The sequence below is a fragment of the Malus domestica genome, chromosome 14 (assembly GCF_042453785.1).
Source record: "Malus domestica chromosome 14, GDT2T_hap1".
Taxonomy (NCBI): Eukaryota; Viridiplantae; Streptophyta; class Magnoliopsida; order Rosales; family Rosaceae; genus Malus; species Malus domestica.
In genome coordinates, this window is record NC_091674.1 from 8,747,898 (window position 1) to 8,768,435 (window position 20,538).

General features: G+C 37.3%; 1 long non-coding RNA gene across 1 annotated transcript; it reads right to left on the reverse strand.

Moving 5' to 3' along the window:
- Positions 1-1,783: 1,783 nt before the first annotated feature.
- LOC139191387 (uncharacterized) lies at positions 1,784-4,069 on the reverse strand. Its single transcript, XR_011575428.1, has 2 exons — positions 3,934-4,069; positions 1,784-1,921 (listed from the first exon to the last, which is right to left on the reverse strand). It is a non-coding gene; the product is annotated as an uncharacterized lncRNA (long non-coding RNA).
- Positions 4,070-20,538: the final 16,469 nt, after the last annotated feature.

Here is a 20,538-nt window from a genome sequence, read left to right on the forward strand (position 1 = left end):
CGTGAGAATTCGATGTCCTATTATAAACCCAAAAGACATGATCAAAAACCTACGATATAAAATCTTCGACATTATCCAGTCTTCCAGACTTTATGGGATAATTGGGGTGGTGATCCCTTAAAATCGGCCAGGAGGTTTAACAACAATGTGTGTGGACAAACATGTGACCAGTTTATCGATACATCAACCAAAACCATAAGTATTTATATGGTCCGTATTTTGGTTGGATACGTCCACATATATTCCCTTGAATCCACTGTGAAAAGAGGGTGAATTTGTATCTTTGCGAGGGATGATATAGAAGATCAAATTCCCTAGTGAGTGGGTTTAGGAAAGTGTTCTTGTAAGCACAAGATTCTTACTTTGGGTAAAGAGATGCGTCGTACTGTCATTGTTCGATCCAAGTGTCCCAAATGATTGTGCCAAAGCAAGTAAATTGCTCGAATCACCCACCTGCAGGCCGACCATATGTGGCATGTTTCCAGTTTGGGAGGCAGTCCATTGTTCCTAAAATATAGTTTCGGGCTTTGTATTTTGGAGGTGGTGCAAAGATATTTCATTCTATTTTCATCAGTGGTTTCATTTATGATCATTGTCATCTTGAATATCCTTAAAACTCAACGACATTTTTCAGAAATAAGGAGAATATAAGTCTCTTAAATGGTAATTTAGTGTCATTCATACAACAAGGAGCATGCCAATGCTCTTACTTAGGTTGGACAGATCTAAAGTCGTTGCTAGATATGTGATTTAGGTATAAAGTTAATGTGTGTAGTATCACATTCATCCAGAAAACTAACTTTCCCACATTCATACCTAATCACATGGTTAATTGAATTTGGTCACATGTATTAGAAGTATGATTCAATTAACTCATATTCGAGAACAATATCGATAAGATTATCCATAACTAAAACAAACACCAAACGTGAATCCAAGAACATAGTAAAATGTTCACAAAGTAAACCAAAGTTACAAAGGAACAAGGCCATTCATGTCAAAGTTTGCTCCTTTAACGGTGTTTGGTGGAGCAAAATTAGTCTCGTATATTGACTACGAGAATGGAATCCTCAAAGACATTGGTAGGGGCACAAACTGGTGCATACCCAATGATCTATTCCATCAAGACGGAAGTAGATTCTGCAGGCTTAAGATTCATGAATATTATCCCTATTGTTGAGGTTTTAGGTCTTGGGTACTAAGGATCATGCTTCGGGTTGTGATGCCACCCCTTGGCGGGCCCTGATTCTACCATATGTTGTGAAAATAAACTCGAAATTGGTTTGTGAGAGAGACAACCCCATACTTGGTTTTCAAACTTTCATTCCGAAGCTGGTAAGGCTTGTTCAATGTGCCTCTACCAATGCAGATGATACATTTTCGATTGGCCTTAGCCGAAACAGGGTATCACCATTTGGTAGACTCCAGCGGAAGTTGGGTCTATACTGTTTGCTCACATTTGTGGTAGCAATCAGATCTAAAAATTTGGTAAACTTCTACTTTCCATAATGTTGTTTCATGAGCGAGTTAGAAACATGGAAGGATGAGAAAAGTATTCTCGAGTCAAAATTCGATCAGATTTATAAACTTCAGAATCGTACTCATTCATGGATGTAATCATGGTGTCCTTCTAGCAATATCTTTTATGATTAGACGGTCTGTAAGAATGAGCCAAAGAGCCATGAAATTCTTGTTAGGCAATTGGAACCCGGGGTCGGCAAGAAATTCGAACCTAGATCCGGCGAGTGAATAAAAATAAATAAATAAAGATAAGATCAAACGATGAGTGAAAAATATAATTCCTCTTATAAAAAGAAATCCAGAATTCTTTACAAGGCTAAAAATAAATAAATACAAATTCTAGCCTCACATCTAATTCGATCTCATCCCGCCTAGCCTCTTGACAGTCTAACTCGTAAGCCTGCATAACAATAGAGGGGGGAGCTTCCAAAGCTCAGTAGGGACATAACCTTACCACAATAAATTGACAATACTAAATTAAGTGTCATGAAATCACATAACCAAATATCACATTATTATCCGTAACAATGCATAACTGTAATGCAATACTCTTCATCTCTACCCGTTAATTAATATAATAAAACATGCGGACCTACACGTCCCATACCGTACATTTTACCTCTGCAGTGGTGGTTCAAATGTTCTAATATACAAATTAACCCCCTGTAACTCAATCATCCCAAATTTCCCCTTTTGTTAGTCATCTTGCCAAAACCCTTCGTCGCTTGTCCCAAATTACCCTTAAAGATTATGTGCAATGTGAGCTCGCCTGAGACTTGGTACCTACTAAAAGTTTGGCTCAACTATACAAAAGATCCTTTTCATTACCCTTATTCCATTACTCATTTCTCCACACCGAAAGCTCCAACCACATGATACATGATGAATGATTCACAAATAATCTCAATTAATCTCTAACACATATCACAATATATTCCCAACAAATAACATCTCAACAATAGTTTACATAATCAAGAACAAGTAAACACCCAAAAGGAGCATTTATCCAATTAGCATCAAATCACATTAATTAACCAATAAGATCCATAATAATATAGCTTTCCACGAAATTTAATAATGAGAACTTTAACGAAAAGCACCCGGTATTGTTCACTTTAACGAAAAACCACATTTTTACACTAAAAAGTCAATCTTGGTACTATTCACTTTACCTTTTATTTTGTCCTTATCATTAAAATTCAAAGTTTTCAAGCCCTTTTCATTAGTTTTCCATTTAATATAATCAATCTCTATAAAGGTCTGCCATATTCCCCTACTTGGATTCCAAGGCATTGCTCCAACCCTTTATTTAAGGAGTTCACCCCCTTGATAAAAGCCTATTCACAAGTATAAGGAAATCACTATATGCAAGACAAGAACTTTAATCCCAATCAAAGCACTTGAGATTACTAACTTAACAACACCCATTGCACATGGTCATAACAGAACGTTTGAATGAGTACAACTTTGGAGAACAATGAACATGTGAAATAAAAATATAAATATGCATTCTGTCTTCTTGGTGTATAAGCTGGGTGAGGAAACATAACTTTAGCCAATAGTTAAATAAAGCCTTTCATATGATTAATGAATAAGTATATTAAGCCACATACATAAGCAAATTACCAAATGCATGACATGAACTCTAATCCTAATTAACATATTTAAGTTTAGCGATTCTGCAATACTAATTCACAAGTTACTATATGTTGATCAACTCCAAATGCATGCTTAACCTGATACAGTCGAAACTATACCTATGAATAGTGGCGAAGCCAGGAATTATCGAGGGGAGGGACGAACTAAGAAGAGTGCAAAGTTAAAAAAAATGGCAAACCAACGAGTGATAAAACATAGATTGTTGCTAAATTTTCTTGGCATGCAGATGATATGGGATTTAGGTTGGCAAGGTTTATTTTGGAGACAGTGTCTACGAATTGTTTCACGATAAATAGGTGGATAATCAAGCATTCGACGTCACTAGGGTCTTATAGTATTGTTTCACGATACTAATGTCTTATAATATCGTTCTATTACGTAACTGTATAATGGGAAGAAAAAAAATCTTAGACTTTTAATCCTAGAACAGACTACACTAATATGACTAATAACTAATCAAACTAACAATTCAATTAATCAAATGTCAAAAATTATACAAAATTATTCAATAAACAAAAATTCAATTCAACTAACCAATATATTATCATATACATTATTCAATAATTCAATTAATCAATCAATAATCAATAATTCAATTTTCACCCTAAACAATAATTTCATTTGTCAATACCCAGAGAATTCATATCAATTATGAATAATCAATAACCATATTAGTATATTATCCTATATTCTAAATAAAAACAATCAATTAGGGTTTGAAATAATATATATTTCAGAAGATAAAAAATATACCTCAAAGTGAAGGGGCTGGTGGCGTGGTATATGGAGTCTGGCGTGGCGGCTGGAATGGAAGGCCAACGAAATAGGGTTGGATGGCTTGCTAGGAGCCTGGGATTGGGCACACTTTTGAAAAGTGAAGGGATTTTATCGTTTTGGGAAAAGAAGGTGTGGTGGGGGGATGAATGGGAAACTGGAACCGGTTGGATGGGTGGTCCCCCGCAATATTATTTTTTATATTCATATAACAAGTAAAACGACGCCGTTTAGTTTAAAAATTATATTTTTTTTACCAGGACCAAAACGACGTCGTTTTGGCCTGGATTTAAAATTTAAAAAGAAAACCCCTGCGCACTGGCTAGGGAGCAGCGCAGCAGCATGAACAGGAACAACACCATGTTTTCCAGATTCCGGTCGAACTAGAGGGGCTTAGGACTCGCTCCTAGGCTTATTTTCTGACGAACAGAGAGGCGGTCGCCCCTCCTCGCTCCTATGTAGCTTCGCCACTGCCTATGAACATATGCAGATAGTTCCATGCCGAGAAAGCTAGCTTGGTTTACTCAAGCTTGTGCAAAGTTACATGCATGAATACCAGCATATACATATATAGTTTCTCTCAAAACCAATAAGAAAGATATATGTTCGAATTAATATGCTCGAGTCCTCTTTTGTACAACAACCTCTAATAAAGGTAAGAGATAATACTTAGCATGTGATAATTATATATAGGTTCAGTCCTATCACTTTTGTGTAGGTAAGATGAGTTGAATATCAGAGTGCGTAACGAACAAGATTATAAAATAATAAGAATATTAATAAACGAGAATGCGAAAACGGCTACAAAACCCTAAGAGTGCTTAGTAAGCACTACTAATGGTTGCCTTAGAAATTGAGACACCTCATAAGACAAATAAAATATGGGGTGATTTTGTGAAAAATAATAAAAAGTTACAATGTAGTGTCTGTTTCCTGATTCTATTTTGGATAAAGTACAAAAAACTACCTTAACTATTGGTCTCACAACACTTTCATACCTCATCTTTTTTAAATGACAATGTTATACCTCATCTTACGAATTTGTGCCAATGTCATACCTCCGTCACTTTTTCTGTTAGTTTCTCTGTTAAGTGCTAACGTGGCTAGATACGGGGTCACTCACTAATCCAACTGGATTAAAATATAATTAAATATATTTTTTAATAATTAAAAATTTAAAAATTTAAAAAAAAATTATATTAAATCTCTCTCTCCTCTCTTTCTCCTCTCTCTCTTCTCTGCATCCCCAAAACCCTTTACCACCCGACCCCCCTGTCCCCTTCCCACCGGTCCCCCCCAACCTTCCTCCACCACCCTTTCTCTCCCCTCTCTCTCTCGCATTTCCCTCTCCTCTCCACCGTAGTCTCTTTCCTCCCCACTTCTCTCTCTCGTCGTGCCTAGAACCCCTCAAACCCACCTGGATTTTTCATTCGCCCTTCTTTCTCTGATCTACCTGCAAGCTCCGACCCGCTTCCCTCTCCCACTCCATTGCCCACCCCCGATCTGCCGTCGTTGCCGTCTCCGAAGCTGTCAAGGAGAAAGGGAGAGAGGGAGAGCTGTCAAGGTCGGGGCCGACGAGGTTGTCGTCTTCCCCTAACCCAAACCTAGATCCCACCCCAAACCAGCCACTCCCATTCCCACCAGGTGCCTCTCTTCTCTTCCTCCGTCGCTCTCTCTATTTCTAACCTACAAGTATGCATAAAAAACAAAGCACCCACCAATCCTGAGAACACACCATTAACAAAAGTTCAAAAATCCATCTTCCAATTTACCTCACTTTTCTAAGAAAATGGAACCTTCAAAATATCAAAAAAAAAAAAATCATTTCCTTTCTCCCACATTTTCGAGCAACCAAACAAAGCAAAACCATTCAATTTTTCCCAGAAAAAAAAAAAAAATCCAAGTTGTATTCACAAGAGACTCGGCAGCGGTGGTGGGTGCGAGATTGCTATTGCATTTTGCTGGGCTTGAAGATGGTGTTGGGATGCGGGAGCAGAGGGAGGTGGCAGAGGCGGTCCTCAACTTCTGCAAACCCGATGAGGAAGTCGATTACTTGGTAATCGTGGGGCAACAAGGCTGTCAAGGATTCGCAGAAGTATTTGAACCCGTGTGGGTAGTTTGGAAAGGAAGGGGAGGAGATCAATGGAGGGAGTGGGTACCCGGAAATGGGTGAGGTTGGTGTGTCGTCGATCGGCGACTTCGATGTCGTCAGTTAGAATGGGGAAGAAGGTGATGGTCGTTGGTGGATACAGTCGACGATGAAAAGGAGAGAATGGAGGGTAAGTGTGAGTTGTAGATGAGAGAAATGTGGGTGGGGTTGCAGATGAGAGAAGGAAGAAAGGGAGTGGATGGGGAATAAAGGGGGTGGATCGAATTTGGGGAAGACGGGACGAGGAAAGGGGGTGGGTCCCCATGTAAAAAAAATATTAAATGATTTTAATTTTTTAGTTTTTAATATTTAATTAATTTTTTTATTTATTTTTATTAATTTATTTAAGCCATGTTAGCACTTAACAAAGAAACTAACAGAAAAACTGACGGAGGTATGACATTGGCACAAATTCGTAAGATGAGGAATGACATTGTCATTTTAAAAAGATGAGGTATGAAAGTGTCGTGAGACCAATAGTTGAGGTAGTTTTTTTGTACTTTACCCTTCTATTTTTTATATTTGGATTCAGACATTGCGTTGCAGTGTCCATTTACTGGTTTGGTTTTTTTCATCACTCACATGCCTCCCACATGTTCCTTTGTACATTTGGATTCAAACACTGCAATGCAATATCCATTTCCTGGTTCTATTTTTCACTTTTGGATTCGGACGCGGCGTTGCAGTGTCCGTTTTCTGGTTCTATTTTTTCCATCACTCACACGTCTCTAACACTTCACACCTTATGCAACTCCTGATTTTTACATTTAGATTTAGACATTGTCATGCAGTGTCTGTTTTCTGGCTATGTTTCTTACATTTAGATTCAGACACTGTAATGCAGCGTCCATTTCCTGATTTTATTTATTTTATTTTTTATTTTTTATTGTTTTACATTTGGATTCATAGTCCGTTTCTCGATTATGTTTTTTGACATTTGGATTATGACACTGCAATGCAGTGTCCGTTTTCTGGTTCTTATTTTTTTTTAGTTAAGTAGACTTCTTCATGTAATCTCAAGATCAGTTCCATTGGAATAGAAATCCAACGACTAAAGCCTCTTCCCCCTTCGCTCATTTTTCTCCCTCACAACCCCACACTCCACCGTTGTTAACAAACCCCAAATTCAATTGCAGATCATCTGTGCTCTAAGTCTGATTTATGTTTTTGCTATCCCTTACTGGTTTAGCTTTTTATTTGTCATCTCTTTCTTCTTCTTCATCTTTGAGATTTCTTTCTTTATAATTCTTCCATAGTTAAGAAAAAGATCTCTACAACCAAAAGACATTGGTTTGCATGATCCCTCTCATTGTTGTTTCATTAACATTGGCTAAGATTTTAAGCTCGAGGGATTTGCAATTGAGGGATGTGGTGGTTCTGGGTCTAATTTTGGAGAGGGTAAGATAAGGGACCTGGAAGTGGTGGTTGTGGGTTGGATGGGTTGTGGCGGTGTTGGGGTTGATTTTGAGGTGAGGTTGAATTTAATTTGTAATTTGGGAAATTGGTGGTTCGACGTTGAGAGCTTCGAAGTGAGGGAGAAATAGGAGAGTTAAGGGGAAAAGAGGAAGGATAAGAGATTTTGGACGTTGGAATTGTATCAATGGATGATATTTATCGGTCTAGAGGATCTCCACAAAATTGATCCATAGAGGATCTAAATCCTTATTTTTAATAACTTAAGCCCATAATACATTAATAGAGAGAGAAATAGAGAGAATGATATAATAGTCAAAGTCTAACTATTTATAATGACTTAAAGTCTATGTGGCATCATCATTGATCTATACCTAATTAATAAAAATATATCATTGAATACATGGGTACTGACTAATCAGTACCCAATTTACTCACTATATTATGTGGCCCAATAAAACTGTAACACCTGTCTATTCACTATTACGAAACCATTTATTAGTGTCGCTGTGATAACCGACAAGAAACGTATATTACTGTCGGATATCATGCAAAATCCAACAGAAAATGGATGCAGTGGCGGATATAATAAGCGACAGAATTGCCAGCGTCAGGAAATGAATTTTCCGACAGAAAATACTCTAAAACAGACAGAACTTGTGTCGGATATAACCGATAGAGAATATATTAATAATGAATAAATAAGAGCATTCTCTGTCGGATAAAACCAACAGAAAATACTCTAAAACCGACATAACTTGTGTCGGATATAACCGACATAGAATATATTAATAATGAATAAATAAGAGCATTCCCTGTCGGATAAAACCGACAACAACTATATTAATAATAAAAAAATATAAAAAGGACAATTTAAATAAGCATACACAAATCCTTCATGTACCAATCCTTTCATGTTTTGTATCAAAAAATTAAAAAAATAAAAAAACCAATCCTTCATGTTTCCTTTGCTTCCTACCTATATCTCTCGTCATGCAAGAACCCGCAGAGTCCGGAAAATGGGAGCGCAAAAAAACTGTTGTGCTCAAAGCCTCAGCAACCGAAAAAGTTTGGCCTCTCTTAGCTGATTTCTGCAACTTACACAAAATCTTCCCCAAACTAGCCACATGTTTCCAAGTCGGGGGAGTTTCCGGCCAACCGGGTCTGATCCGATACTGTGACACTCCTACCAATCCCGCTGATAAGTCGACCTCAAGTGGGTCAAGGAGAAGCTACTGATGATTGATCCAATCAAACGGTGCATAAGCTATGAAATCATCGAGAATAACATGGGGTTCCACTTTTACGTTACTGCCATGCAAGTAGTGCCTACAAACGACATTGATCAGGATGGTGTTTACGGGTGCAAGATCGATTTAATAACATAATCAAATTTCAAAATACAAACGAAACGTAATATAAATAATTTAAAACGTACTGGTTTCAAAATGTTGCTCCTTGAATTGTTCATCCATGGTGATTGAAGCGAGAATGAGAAGGGGAGAAGCGAAGGAGAAGGAAATGAGGAGAGGAGAAAAGGGAAAAGGGAGAAGGCACAGGCGCAAGAAAGAGATGTAAGGGTTTTATTTTGGAAAATTATCATTATCGGCGGTTAAAACCGACAGAAATATTTTTTAAAATATAAACCAACATAAACATTTTCATTACTGTCGGTTATAAATGACAGAAAAAAATTGGCGGCAAATATCCCCCCAAAATTCCCTCCCAAAATTTTAAATTCCACCCCAAAATTTTAAATTCCACCCCAAATTTTAATTCCCACCCCCCCCCCCCAAAAATTTTGTTACGATTTAAAAAAATAGAATAATAATTGTTTGGTTTAATAAATAAATAATACGTATTTAAATAGAATACATTTTTAAAATTAAATAAATAATTGTACAATGAAATCAATACTTGAAAAACATATAAAAATTTAGCACAAATTACTTTTTCCACTTCAAAATTTAGGCAAATTTAACGGGGATATGCATTCTCCGAAACTAGTTTCAATGATCTAACTATCAAACGTGTTTGTAGATACTACAAGATTGCATAGGTAAAAAATTGCAAAAGAAAAACATTCAGAGATTAGGTAATGGAACAAAAGTTTTCAACGGTTATAAACGAAAAATCACAATTTAACGGTTATTTTAGCTCCGATTTTAATGATTTTTTACAGCTACACTTCTCAACCCTATAAGAATGCAATGAATAAATTTGATCTTCAATTTAAAATATTTACACTAGTGGATACCACAAAATCTTATTTTATACTTAATGGAAGTATAACATTAACTCTTTAGTATTTATTTAATCTACCGTTTTGAAACAATACACATTCTACAAAACTTTTTTCAATGATCTAACCGTCAAACTTGTTTGTACATACTCCGAGATCATATACGTAAAAATCACAAAAAACAAACATTCAAATATTAGGTAACAAAACAAAAGTTTTCGATGGTTATAAACAAAAAATCACAATTTAACGGTTATTTTAGCTCCGATTTTGATGATTTTTTTTACAGCTATACTCCTCGACCTATAAGAATGCAATGAATGAATTCGATCTTCAATTTAAAATATTTACACTAGTGGATCATGGAAGTATAATATTAACTCTTAGTGTTTGTTTAATTTACCATTTTGACGCAATACACATTCTACGACACTTAATGATATAACCGTCAAACTTGTTTGTACATACTCCGAAATCGCATACATAAAAAATTGTTAAAAAACAAACATTAAGAGATTACGTAATGGAACAGAAGTTTTCGACGGTTATAAACGAAAAATCACAATTTAACGGTTATTTTAGCTTTGATTTTAATGATTTTTTACAACTACACTCTTCAACCCTATAAGAATGCAATGAATGAATTCAATCTTCAATTTAAAATATTTACACGAGTGGATACCACAAAATCTTATTTTATACTTAATGAAGTATAATATTAACTCTAAGTGTTTGTTTAATATACCGTTTTGACGCGATATGCATTCTACAAACTTTTTTCAACGATCCAACCGTTAACTTATTTGTACACACTCCAAGATTGCATACATAAAAAATCACAAAAAAAAAAACATTCAGAGATTAGGTAACGGAACAAAAGTTTTTTTACGGTTATAAATAAAAAATCACAATTTAACGATTATTTTAGCTCCAATTTTGATGATTTTTTATAGCCACACTCCTCGACCCTATAAGAATGCATTGAACGAATTAGATCTCCAATTTAAAATATTTACACTAGTGGATACCACAAAATCTTATTTTATACTTGGTGGGGACGTATAACATTAACTCTAAGTGTTTGTTTAATCTACTGTTTTGATGCGATACACATTCTATGAAATGTTTTTCAATGATCCAACTGTCAAACTTGTTTGTACACACTTTGAAATCGCATACATAAAAAATCGCAAAAAACAAACATTCAGAGATTAGGTAACGGAACAAAAGTTTTCGATAGTTATAAACAAAAACTCAAAATTTAACGGTTATTTTAGCTCTGATTTTGATGATTTTTTACAGCTACACTTCTCGACCCTATAAGAATGCAATGAATGAATTCGATCTTCAATTTAAAATATTTACACTAGTGGATAAATCTTATTTTATACTTAATGGAAGTATAACATTAACTCTTAAAATATTTACATTAGTGGATAAATCAATTTGATAGGATATGCATTATATGAAACTAGTTTCAATTATCCAACCGTCAAATATGTTTTTACATACTCCGAGATAGCTTGTGTAAAAAAACGCAAAAAAAAAAAAAAACATTCAGAGATTAGGTAACGGGACCCAAAATTTCGACGGTTATAAACAATAAAATAACTATTTGTTTAATATAATATAATATTTTTTAAGAAAGTTTAATCAAATGTAATGGTTTAAAAAAATAATATAATATTTTGACACAATTTGTGTCAGATATAACCGCCATAATTAGTATAAAAAATTTGAAAACTTTTGTGTCAGTTATAACCGCCAGAGTTAGTACAAAAAAATCGAAAATAATTGACATATTTGACTAATGTCAGATATATCCGCTAGAATTGATTGAAATTATTTAAAAAATGTATTTAATGGATTCTTGTCGGATATAAACGACAACAATACTTTATTTTCCGACACTTTTTAAACATGTTGTCGGGAAACATTTTATCTGACAGTAACAATATAAAACCGCCACCACTAACCGACACAATAAACAAATTTTGTAGTAGTGATTTAATATTCGGACAAGGATTATCTGCCCTCCCACTTCTGGTGTCCTCCTATACCCTCATGTTTTGTATAGTCACGGTGGACAAGGATTATCTGCCCTTCCACTTCCGGTGCCCTCCTGTTTTATATGATCACGGTTAAGCCACGACAACATTTTATATTGTTTTTTTATAGAGATAATAAGACAAAAATGAATAGTAATATAAAATGTTGGTGTGACTTAACTATGACCACACAAACAAGAGAGCACGGGAGGGCACCGGAAGTGGAAGGGCAGACAATCTATGTCCTTAATATTCACTCAAACTTTTTTGCAATGTTGATAACCAAGCACCCACCTTCTTACCTTTACCCTTGCCATGGCAAATCTGCATATTTGAAGCCCTTCCTCCGATCCCATCCCTACCTCCTCATCCAACCTCACTCCTCTGTTTGAACCCACCCTCGTCCCATCCAAACTATCTTCTCCTTCGTTGCCTTCTTCTGAATATCCAAATCCAACCAAACCATCACCTGACCTTTGATTAAACATGATTTTCAAACTAAAAATAGGCACTGAACAAAGAATCTAGAAAATACTGGGAAGAGTGTGTGATTTGTCGCGAAGAGAGGTTGGTGGAAAGATTCCTGTTAGAATCGACGAAAAGGTTGGAGGAAGAAATGTGTGTATGCTTGGCGGATGAGGTCCGTAGCGTTTGGAGGAAGGGAGGAAGAAGAAACGTCACGTTTGGTCACAGATTCAAAGGAAAAGTTTTTGTTTGGTTACAGTGATTGAGAAAATACAAATAAACAGGTGTTGTAATTCGATTGGGCTACAAAAAATGGTGAGTAAATTGGGTACTGACTAGGCAGTACCCAAGTATTATCCAAACAAAAATATGTCCTTGATATATGGCTTAATAGTAAAGTTTTTATTGACTTTTGGCTAAATTACCTTAAAATATAAACTAGTAAAAATAATATAAACCATTACAAAATTAAAATGAATAATATAAAAATATAGTTTTTAAGTATAATAATATTGTAAAAGTTTATTATACTTATTTGATCAAAATAAGTATTTTTTATGTATATAAAATACAGGTCTTCACAGGTATTTTCGTTTGCAATGTTTCAGGCATAAGTCTTCGAATGAAGATCATGGTGAAGACTTATTCAGCTTTTTCATGCTATTGTTAGCTTCAATGGTTTCTCAGCTTCGTGATGGTAAAGTGGAGATTCACGTCTTGTACCCACATAAAGTGGTTTAGGTTAGCAACGTTCTAATAAGTGAAATCAAACTTGTGATGGTTCGACAATCCACTAAATGAAGGGAACAAAATTGTGATTGGTGTTATGGGAAATAAAATTTTCAGAAGCATCAAAGTCAGAACATTCAGGTTCTAAGACATGGTTTATGTGAAAATCTTCGGATTTTCATGGGTGTATTGTTTTATGAAAACTTCGGGTTTTAATGGCACTAAATTCAAAACTACATGTATGAGTTTAGTTTGAATTTCCGATTTATAAAAATGAGGTTCCTACAAGAACACAAAATACAAGATACTAATAAGTGCAGTGGATTTGGGTTGTTTCAGGAACTCAGGTGTGAGTGCTTTGAGACTACGAAAGATAGGCAACGGTTCAAAGAAGAGAAATAATTTATTGAATTGTTAATTGCCAAAAAGTTTACTTCAGGCCAGTAATTTTAGATGTCTTGTCAGATTAGTGGACTGTTGGTCACTTTAATTAATTCAATAGATCGTAACCATCCAGATTTGATCGTAGGAGCGAAATAATGATATTCTGGTCATATAAGCTTTAATTGGCTTTAGGCCAAGCAACAATAAAATTATAGCTTAATCAACGTTAACCAATAATGTCCCAATAATTATATGGGTACGATTATAAAGCGGGGATGCCAAAATATGGCATAGGGGTTGAAAAAGGATGCAACCCAGCTTAGTTGGGCTGGCTGCAGTACATAAGACTAGGCCCTGCAGCTGGGCTGCAGGCTAGTGAGCCACAAGAATACTACAGGAGCATCCCAGCTATGGTTGCAGGCTATGGCCCGTGGTCTGGGGCGAAGCCCAGTAGTGCAAGGCTGCTGGTAGTGGGCTGTGACACGAGAAGCCTAGCCAAAGACTGGCTTTTTGTCAAGAGCCTAGGTGTGGGCTAGCCTAGCAAGCATCGAGCTTGCTGCAGGCAGGCCGAGGTGCATAGACAAAGCCCAGCAAGTGTCGGGTTTGCTGGCAGTGGGCCAATGTGCAGTGGACAAACCTAGCAAGGCTGCAGGCCTGCTGGTTGTTGGCTTAAGGCTTTAGGCCCGTGTAGGAACCTAACCCAGACCGAAGACTGGTTGTCTATGTAGGTGTAGCAAGCCCACAGGGCTGCTGGAGGTGGTCCATGGCATCAAAACGACGTTGTCTAGAGTGATGGTGTGGCTGCAGGCTAGCCAACTCAACTTGGTTTAAATTTTTTTTTTATTACATCTAGATTTTGGACACCCTAATTGCTCCTAAATTATTTCAATGCTTTGACTCAAAAATTTCACATAGTATAATTGCGTATTGCATGAACGTGTATATATGTATTGACAAATATATGAACATTTACAATATATATATATATATATATATATATATATATAAGAAGGAAAACATAAATGTAGGGATTCATGCATCATGGGGAATATTTTCATGTTTCAAATATCTTAATTATTGTAAAAGAACCTGATTGGCAGAAAACAACTAAACCTTTTAATTTGTAGAAGATCCTTCCTGGAAAGCCAGAATTGCATCTCCAATTTGTTGTATCAAGTTTGTTGATGCGCAAAACCGGAGGTCTTGGTACAACGTAAATCCGACTTTGAATCTGCATGAAATGTAAATAACACAAGATGTATCGTGGTTCACCTCAAAGTTTGGCCTACGTCTACACTGATTGTATTATATTTCTCTGAGAAGTGAGGGAGAGAGAGCTCTGAGAGTGAGAGCTTTGAGAGGGGTGAGGAGCCTTAGGAATTGGTCTCCCCCTAATTGTGAGGGTAAGAGGTCCTTTTATAGAATAAGGACTCCTCACTTATTACATATTTGCCCATTCCTTTATTACATAATTACATTTAAGTCCCCCGAGTATTTATACGAGGTCTAAATACGAGGCCCTAAATATGGTATAAACAGTAGTCCCCTAAGTCTTCAGTCAAGAAAGTCTTTTGGCTGAAGACTTGAAATGTAGTCCATGTGTAGGCTGAAATAACTAGATGTCGTCTAGAACTGATACTCGATATGAGGCGGTGCCCAATCTGAAATGATGCTCAACTAAAAGTAGCACGTGTTACGAGGCTGCTCGGCTTGTGGTTTATGTTGCCTTGGTTGGCTCGGCTTACGGTGCTTGAAAGTGAGGGAGTCTCTTTTATAGAATAAGGGCTCGCTCCTTAATACATGAATGATGGGCTAGAGTTGATGTTCTCTAATGATGGTGAGGGAGTCCCTTTTATAAAATAAGGGCTCGCTCCTCAATACATGAATGATGGGCTAGAGTCCCCCAAGTATTTTTCATGAGGCCCAGTTGAGGCCCAATATATGGTACATAATGTAGTCCCCTAAGTCTTCGGTCAATAGAGTTTGTTGGTTGGAGACTTCAAATTGAATCCATGTATGTGCCGAAGTGGCGGTTATTCGGAGGCGGTATTTGTATACCCTGCACTGAAGCTTTGTAGGAAGCTTTGCAAGTGAAGCTTTGAAGCTAGAGCTCAGTAAATGAAGCTTTTGAAGCTGGAGCTTTTGTAAATGAAGCTTTTGAAGCTAAAGCTCTGTAAATGAAGCTTTTGAAGCTAGAGCTTTGTAAATAAAGCTTTTGAAGCTGATCGACATGAGTGATGCTCATAAATGTTAACATGAGTGATGCTCATGAATGTTGACATGAATGATGGTCATGAATGTTTATGTATGATTGTCATGAGTGATGTTCATGAATGTTTATGTATGAATGACATGTGTAATGCTCATGTATAATTTGGAGTACTGGGCGTACTTTTGATCACTTGGTTGGTGGCATGAAGGAGAGTACGGGTTGTACATTTCATCACCTGGTTGGTGGCATTAATGGCTAGTTGCCAAATGATATTAGAGTACGGGTTGTACATTTCATCACCTGGTTGGTAGTAATAGCGGCAGGTTGCCGAATAATTTTGGAGTATTGGGTGTACTTTTGATCACCGGGTTAGTGCTAATAGCGGCAGGTTGCCGAATAATTTTGGAGTACTGGGCATACTTTTGGTCACCTGGTTGGTGATAATAGAGGGCCTGGCTTTTTTGGGCATATGGGCCTTCGCTCTCCACACAACATTCCAGCCCATTTATTTTGGGCTTTGTTGTTTTTTATACCATCTGATGGGGTTTTTACAGATGTCTCCGAAAGATAAAAAAAAAAAAATTAAATTATTTAGAAATAACAAAAGTAAATCACTTCATTTTGATGGGATGTTTATTCCTCACTTTTGTTTTCTCTTTTCTGCTTTGTTCCCCACTGCTTTTCTGCTTTTCTTGATCTCTGCACCCTTGTTGCTTTTGCCTTGCTTGAACCGACAAATATGGCTCATTGGTGACAACTTGCACCTCTTTTGCTTTTGTCTTTCTCTTTTGCTTTTGTTTCTACAGATGTCGTAGATGGCATCATTGTCAAGCAACACAAATACATCGGCGTGCTCCAGCAGAGAATAGGTTGAGAAAACGCTGTTGTAAGGCTCCACCACAGATGTAGAAACATGGGGAGAATGGTACATAGTGGATCCCATCTTGGATTTCTTTGGATTTCTTTGGATTTCTTTGGTGTAGATCCATCATTGAGTTCACCAGGCTTGCAGGTCCACACACCATACCTTGTCCGCATCAAACATTCTGTGGTTCCACTTCCAGACGCGCATAGTGCAATCGCCGGAGGCGAAGGCGAATACATCCGCCTGGCGGGGGTTCCATACGGCGGAGTAGATGCAGTATGCCTGTTCCTTGAAGGTTCGAATCGAGGCAGGTGATAGGAGCATATTTATGCGACTTAATTGGCTTGTTCTCGTGCTTTTACGTTGTGTTTCTTTAGTTATTTTAGTGTTTAAAGTCACTTTTGTGTGTTTTCAGATTCTAAGGCCAAAGTGTGCAAAATGATGTAATTTGGAGCCTTTTGGAGCAAAAGGAATGGACAAATTGAAGACTTGAAGAAATTAGGTTTCCTAATCACCGAAGGATTCCTAATTGAAGAAGGATTCCTAATTGAAGATGGATTCCTAATCACATGAGGATTCCTAGAAGAACAAGGATTCCTACTCCAACAAGGATTCCTACTTGAAGTAGGAAAGTTAAGCCAAGGTTTCCTATTTTGGTTTGACCTTTCCTAATTCTAAAAGTACTTGTGTTCCAGCCACTTTGAAGACTTCATATGCACTTGAAGACACAAAACAAAGGCCCTAGAACCCTTAGGGACCTTTGCCGCACCTTTCCCAATCTTCCATCCCCTTGTCGTGCAAGGAAGCCCTTCTCCCATCAGTTTTAGGACACTTAGACCTTCCTAAAGTCCTTGCCGCACACACCTTGCCCATTCCTCTTCCTTGCCGTGCAAGGGAGAGGGTTGTTTCCTGATTCCTTGCATTTAAACACATTCCTAATCTATTTTAACACCTTGTCGCACCTTTTAGCCTATTTCCTTTAAATTTCTGATTTGATTTCCTAATTCTAGAAGCTTTTGACTTAATTTCTGTTTACCTAAATAACCTAGGGTTTTAATTTCCAAAACCCTTTAAATAAACTCTCTTTTGCAGCCACAAAAGATCCATGCATTCACCATTCACGCCAGAAGTCATCCACCACTCTTTACCACATCCATACTTCACCATACATCATATTTTCTGCCCAGAAACAACCCTTGCCGTCCCCTACATCCATCCTAACCTTAATTCCATCCTTCTACATCATCCATAACTCCCCAAAGTCACCCCCAACCCTTGTGCCGCAGCAAAGGAGAGGAAGAAGAAGTGCTTGAAGGTTCTAGCTGTTCAACATTGAATCGTTGGAGTATTTAGGTGTTCTCTTTCTTATATTTACAATGTATAAATCTGTTTTCCTTTGTTTTGTGAACATGAAGAACTAAGCCTTTTTGGCTAGGGGGCTATTCAATACCATGATTATGCTTGCAAGATGAATTGATTACTTCTAATTGTTATTTCATGAATTGTGAATGCAATTTGCTTATCCGTTTGATTGATGACTTATTTTTGTGTGTTGATTAAGGTGGTCAACTTAGTTTTCATGCAGGAATTTGAAGCTAAAATATAAGGAAGCTTCACCTAATAGTTACAACCTTATATTTGCAAGTAGTGGAGGTCGCTTATAAACGATCGTGTTAAGTGAATTCTTGGTAAACGTTTCATGCTTTTCATAGTAACAATTGCCTCGTCAATGCTTATAGTTTTCATGAAGCTTAATGATCTTTGATTGTATCTTTATTGTGCTTTTCACGTAAGGGACTTTTAGAGAATGTTTTGAGTTGTTGCATGTGCATTCCCATCCAATTCAATAACTTAAGGAAGACTTGAAGGTTAAAAAAGTGCTATCACAGTTAACCTAAGGCGTTGAGATTCATGGTTTATTGAAAGAAGCAATTGGAAATCAAATTTGAATGCAAGTGTATCATGTGTGGAGAAGAACCCTCTAGTTACCCCATATCTCATCAATTCACCTAATTTTGTCTAAGAATCTGTTTACATTGTTCTTGTTTTAATTTACTTATTTTCGTCCAAAATCAACCCCACCTTATTTCCTTGAGTCATATTAGTTAGAACTGGTCTTAGATTATGTTTTTAAGCGTTTTAGGTCATTAGAAAACCAAATTTCGTCCAAGTTTGTGTTAGTATTCAAAACTGCCCAGAAAGTGTTTTTAAGGCAGTTTTGAGTGTTTTTGTGCTGTTTTGAGCCTTTTGGTTTGTTTTAGTGTTTTAAAGTTTAGTTTTGTATTCTTTGAGTCTAGTTTAGTGTTTTAAACTTTGTTTTACATATTTGAGTCAGTTTAGAGTGTTTTAGCAATCCCTCCTAATCCCCGGTTTAAGAACGATCCCTACTTATCCATACTACAATTGTCAACAAGAGGGTTTAATTTGTGTGTTTAGTTATTTTACGCATCAGTAGGGCGATCAACGGTCTAGAGCTTGGCAGTGTCGTCCCAGGAGGAGGTGAGGAAAGATTCAAGAAACATCAAACCGAAATAAGATGATCCCAGGAGGTATGTACAGAAGCGTACCACATCTCCTCTCCAAACGCTAAATCTAATAAATCGCCTCCCGGAACACCTTGGTGTTCAGCCTAACGCCGTCGCCGACGCCACCAAAATCCGATATCGAAATATTATCGTAGGGAAATCCTGAGGGAACCCATTTCTCGTGATTTCGAGCAACTACGAGGGCAATTGCGGGATTGAGATAAGCTCCAACGGGAAGGTTCCAATAGTTGAATTTTTGGTTGAGATGCAAAATGGGGTTCGCATTAATTAACTGAAAGCAAGAAACCTGCGGTTGAAGATTTTACTGGGGAGTGGTTGTGGGTTTTGAGAAGCTGATTTAACGGCTGAGAAGAGCTGTGAGGGTGGTGAGAATTCGGAATTAGAGGATTCTAGAACGGTGCTTTTTGTCTGTGAGTGATTGTCCAAGCCAAAATGGGGGACTCCCTCACCCTTCCTTGTGTTAGAGATTAAAAATGGAGGATTGTGTGGTTCTGCAGCAGGACCCACTCCACTTCGTCAATGTTCCCTCCAATGCGAGTACATCATCTTTAACCGCTTGCTGAACTTTGTTGAGATCAATGGAATATGCATTGGCGGTTGCTGATGGCTTTCCATTCGCAGGTTTGACATTACCTTTACGTTGCTCAGCCATTGACGACACTTCAGATATAGATTGTACAACCTTGGAAATTCCGCCTGCTCCTGCTGAGTGTGCTGATCAGCAGAAATTTGCGATGGATCGAAAAGATTTCGAAAACTTGTTCCCAACTAGTTTCTCAATCGCCCAAATGAAGCTCCCGATTGAATGAGGAGTAGGTAATCTTCTGGAGTCATCTTCTTGCTGTGGAAACTTGTCGTCTTCCTTTTGCTTGCACTCGTACGCACCATATCCATCTTCGCTTTGTTTCTGCTCCGTAGGTGGAAAATGGGGTCGCCAGGAGGAAAAGGAGTGTGCAGACATTTGGGGGTAGTTTATGGGTTTTTGTAACCGTTTGTTTGGGTTTTTCTAGGAAGTGGTTGGAAAAAAAAAACTGTGATATCTTTAAAATGAGATTTGGGTGTTTTGATTTGTTTGGTAGATGAAAATGGAGATCCGTAGGCGTTTTCGATTTTTTTTTGTGGATCCACGGTGGATAGTGGTTGTGATGAAAAAAAATGAGAAAGAACCGACATAGCTTTTCATGTTGATTTCCCACAGACGGCGCCAAATGTTGATGCACAAAACCAGAGGTCTTGGTACAACGTAAATCCGACCGTGAATCTGCATGAAATGTAAATAACACAAGATGTATCATGGTTCACCTCAAGGTTTGGGCTACGTCCACACTGATTGTATTATATTTCTCTGAGAAGTGAGGGAGAGAGAGCTCTGAGAGTGAAAGCTTTGAGAGGGGTGAGGAGCCTTAGGAATTGGCCTCCCCCTAATTGTGAGGGTGATGGGTCCTTTTATAGAATAAGGACTCCTCACTTATTACATATTTGCCCCTTCCTTTATTACATAATTACATTTAAGTTCCCCGAGTATTTATAC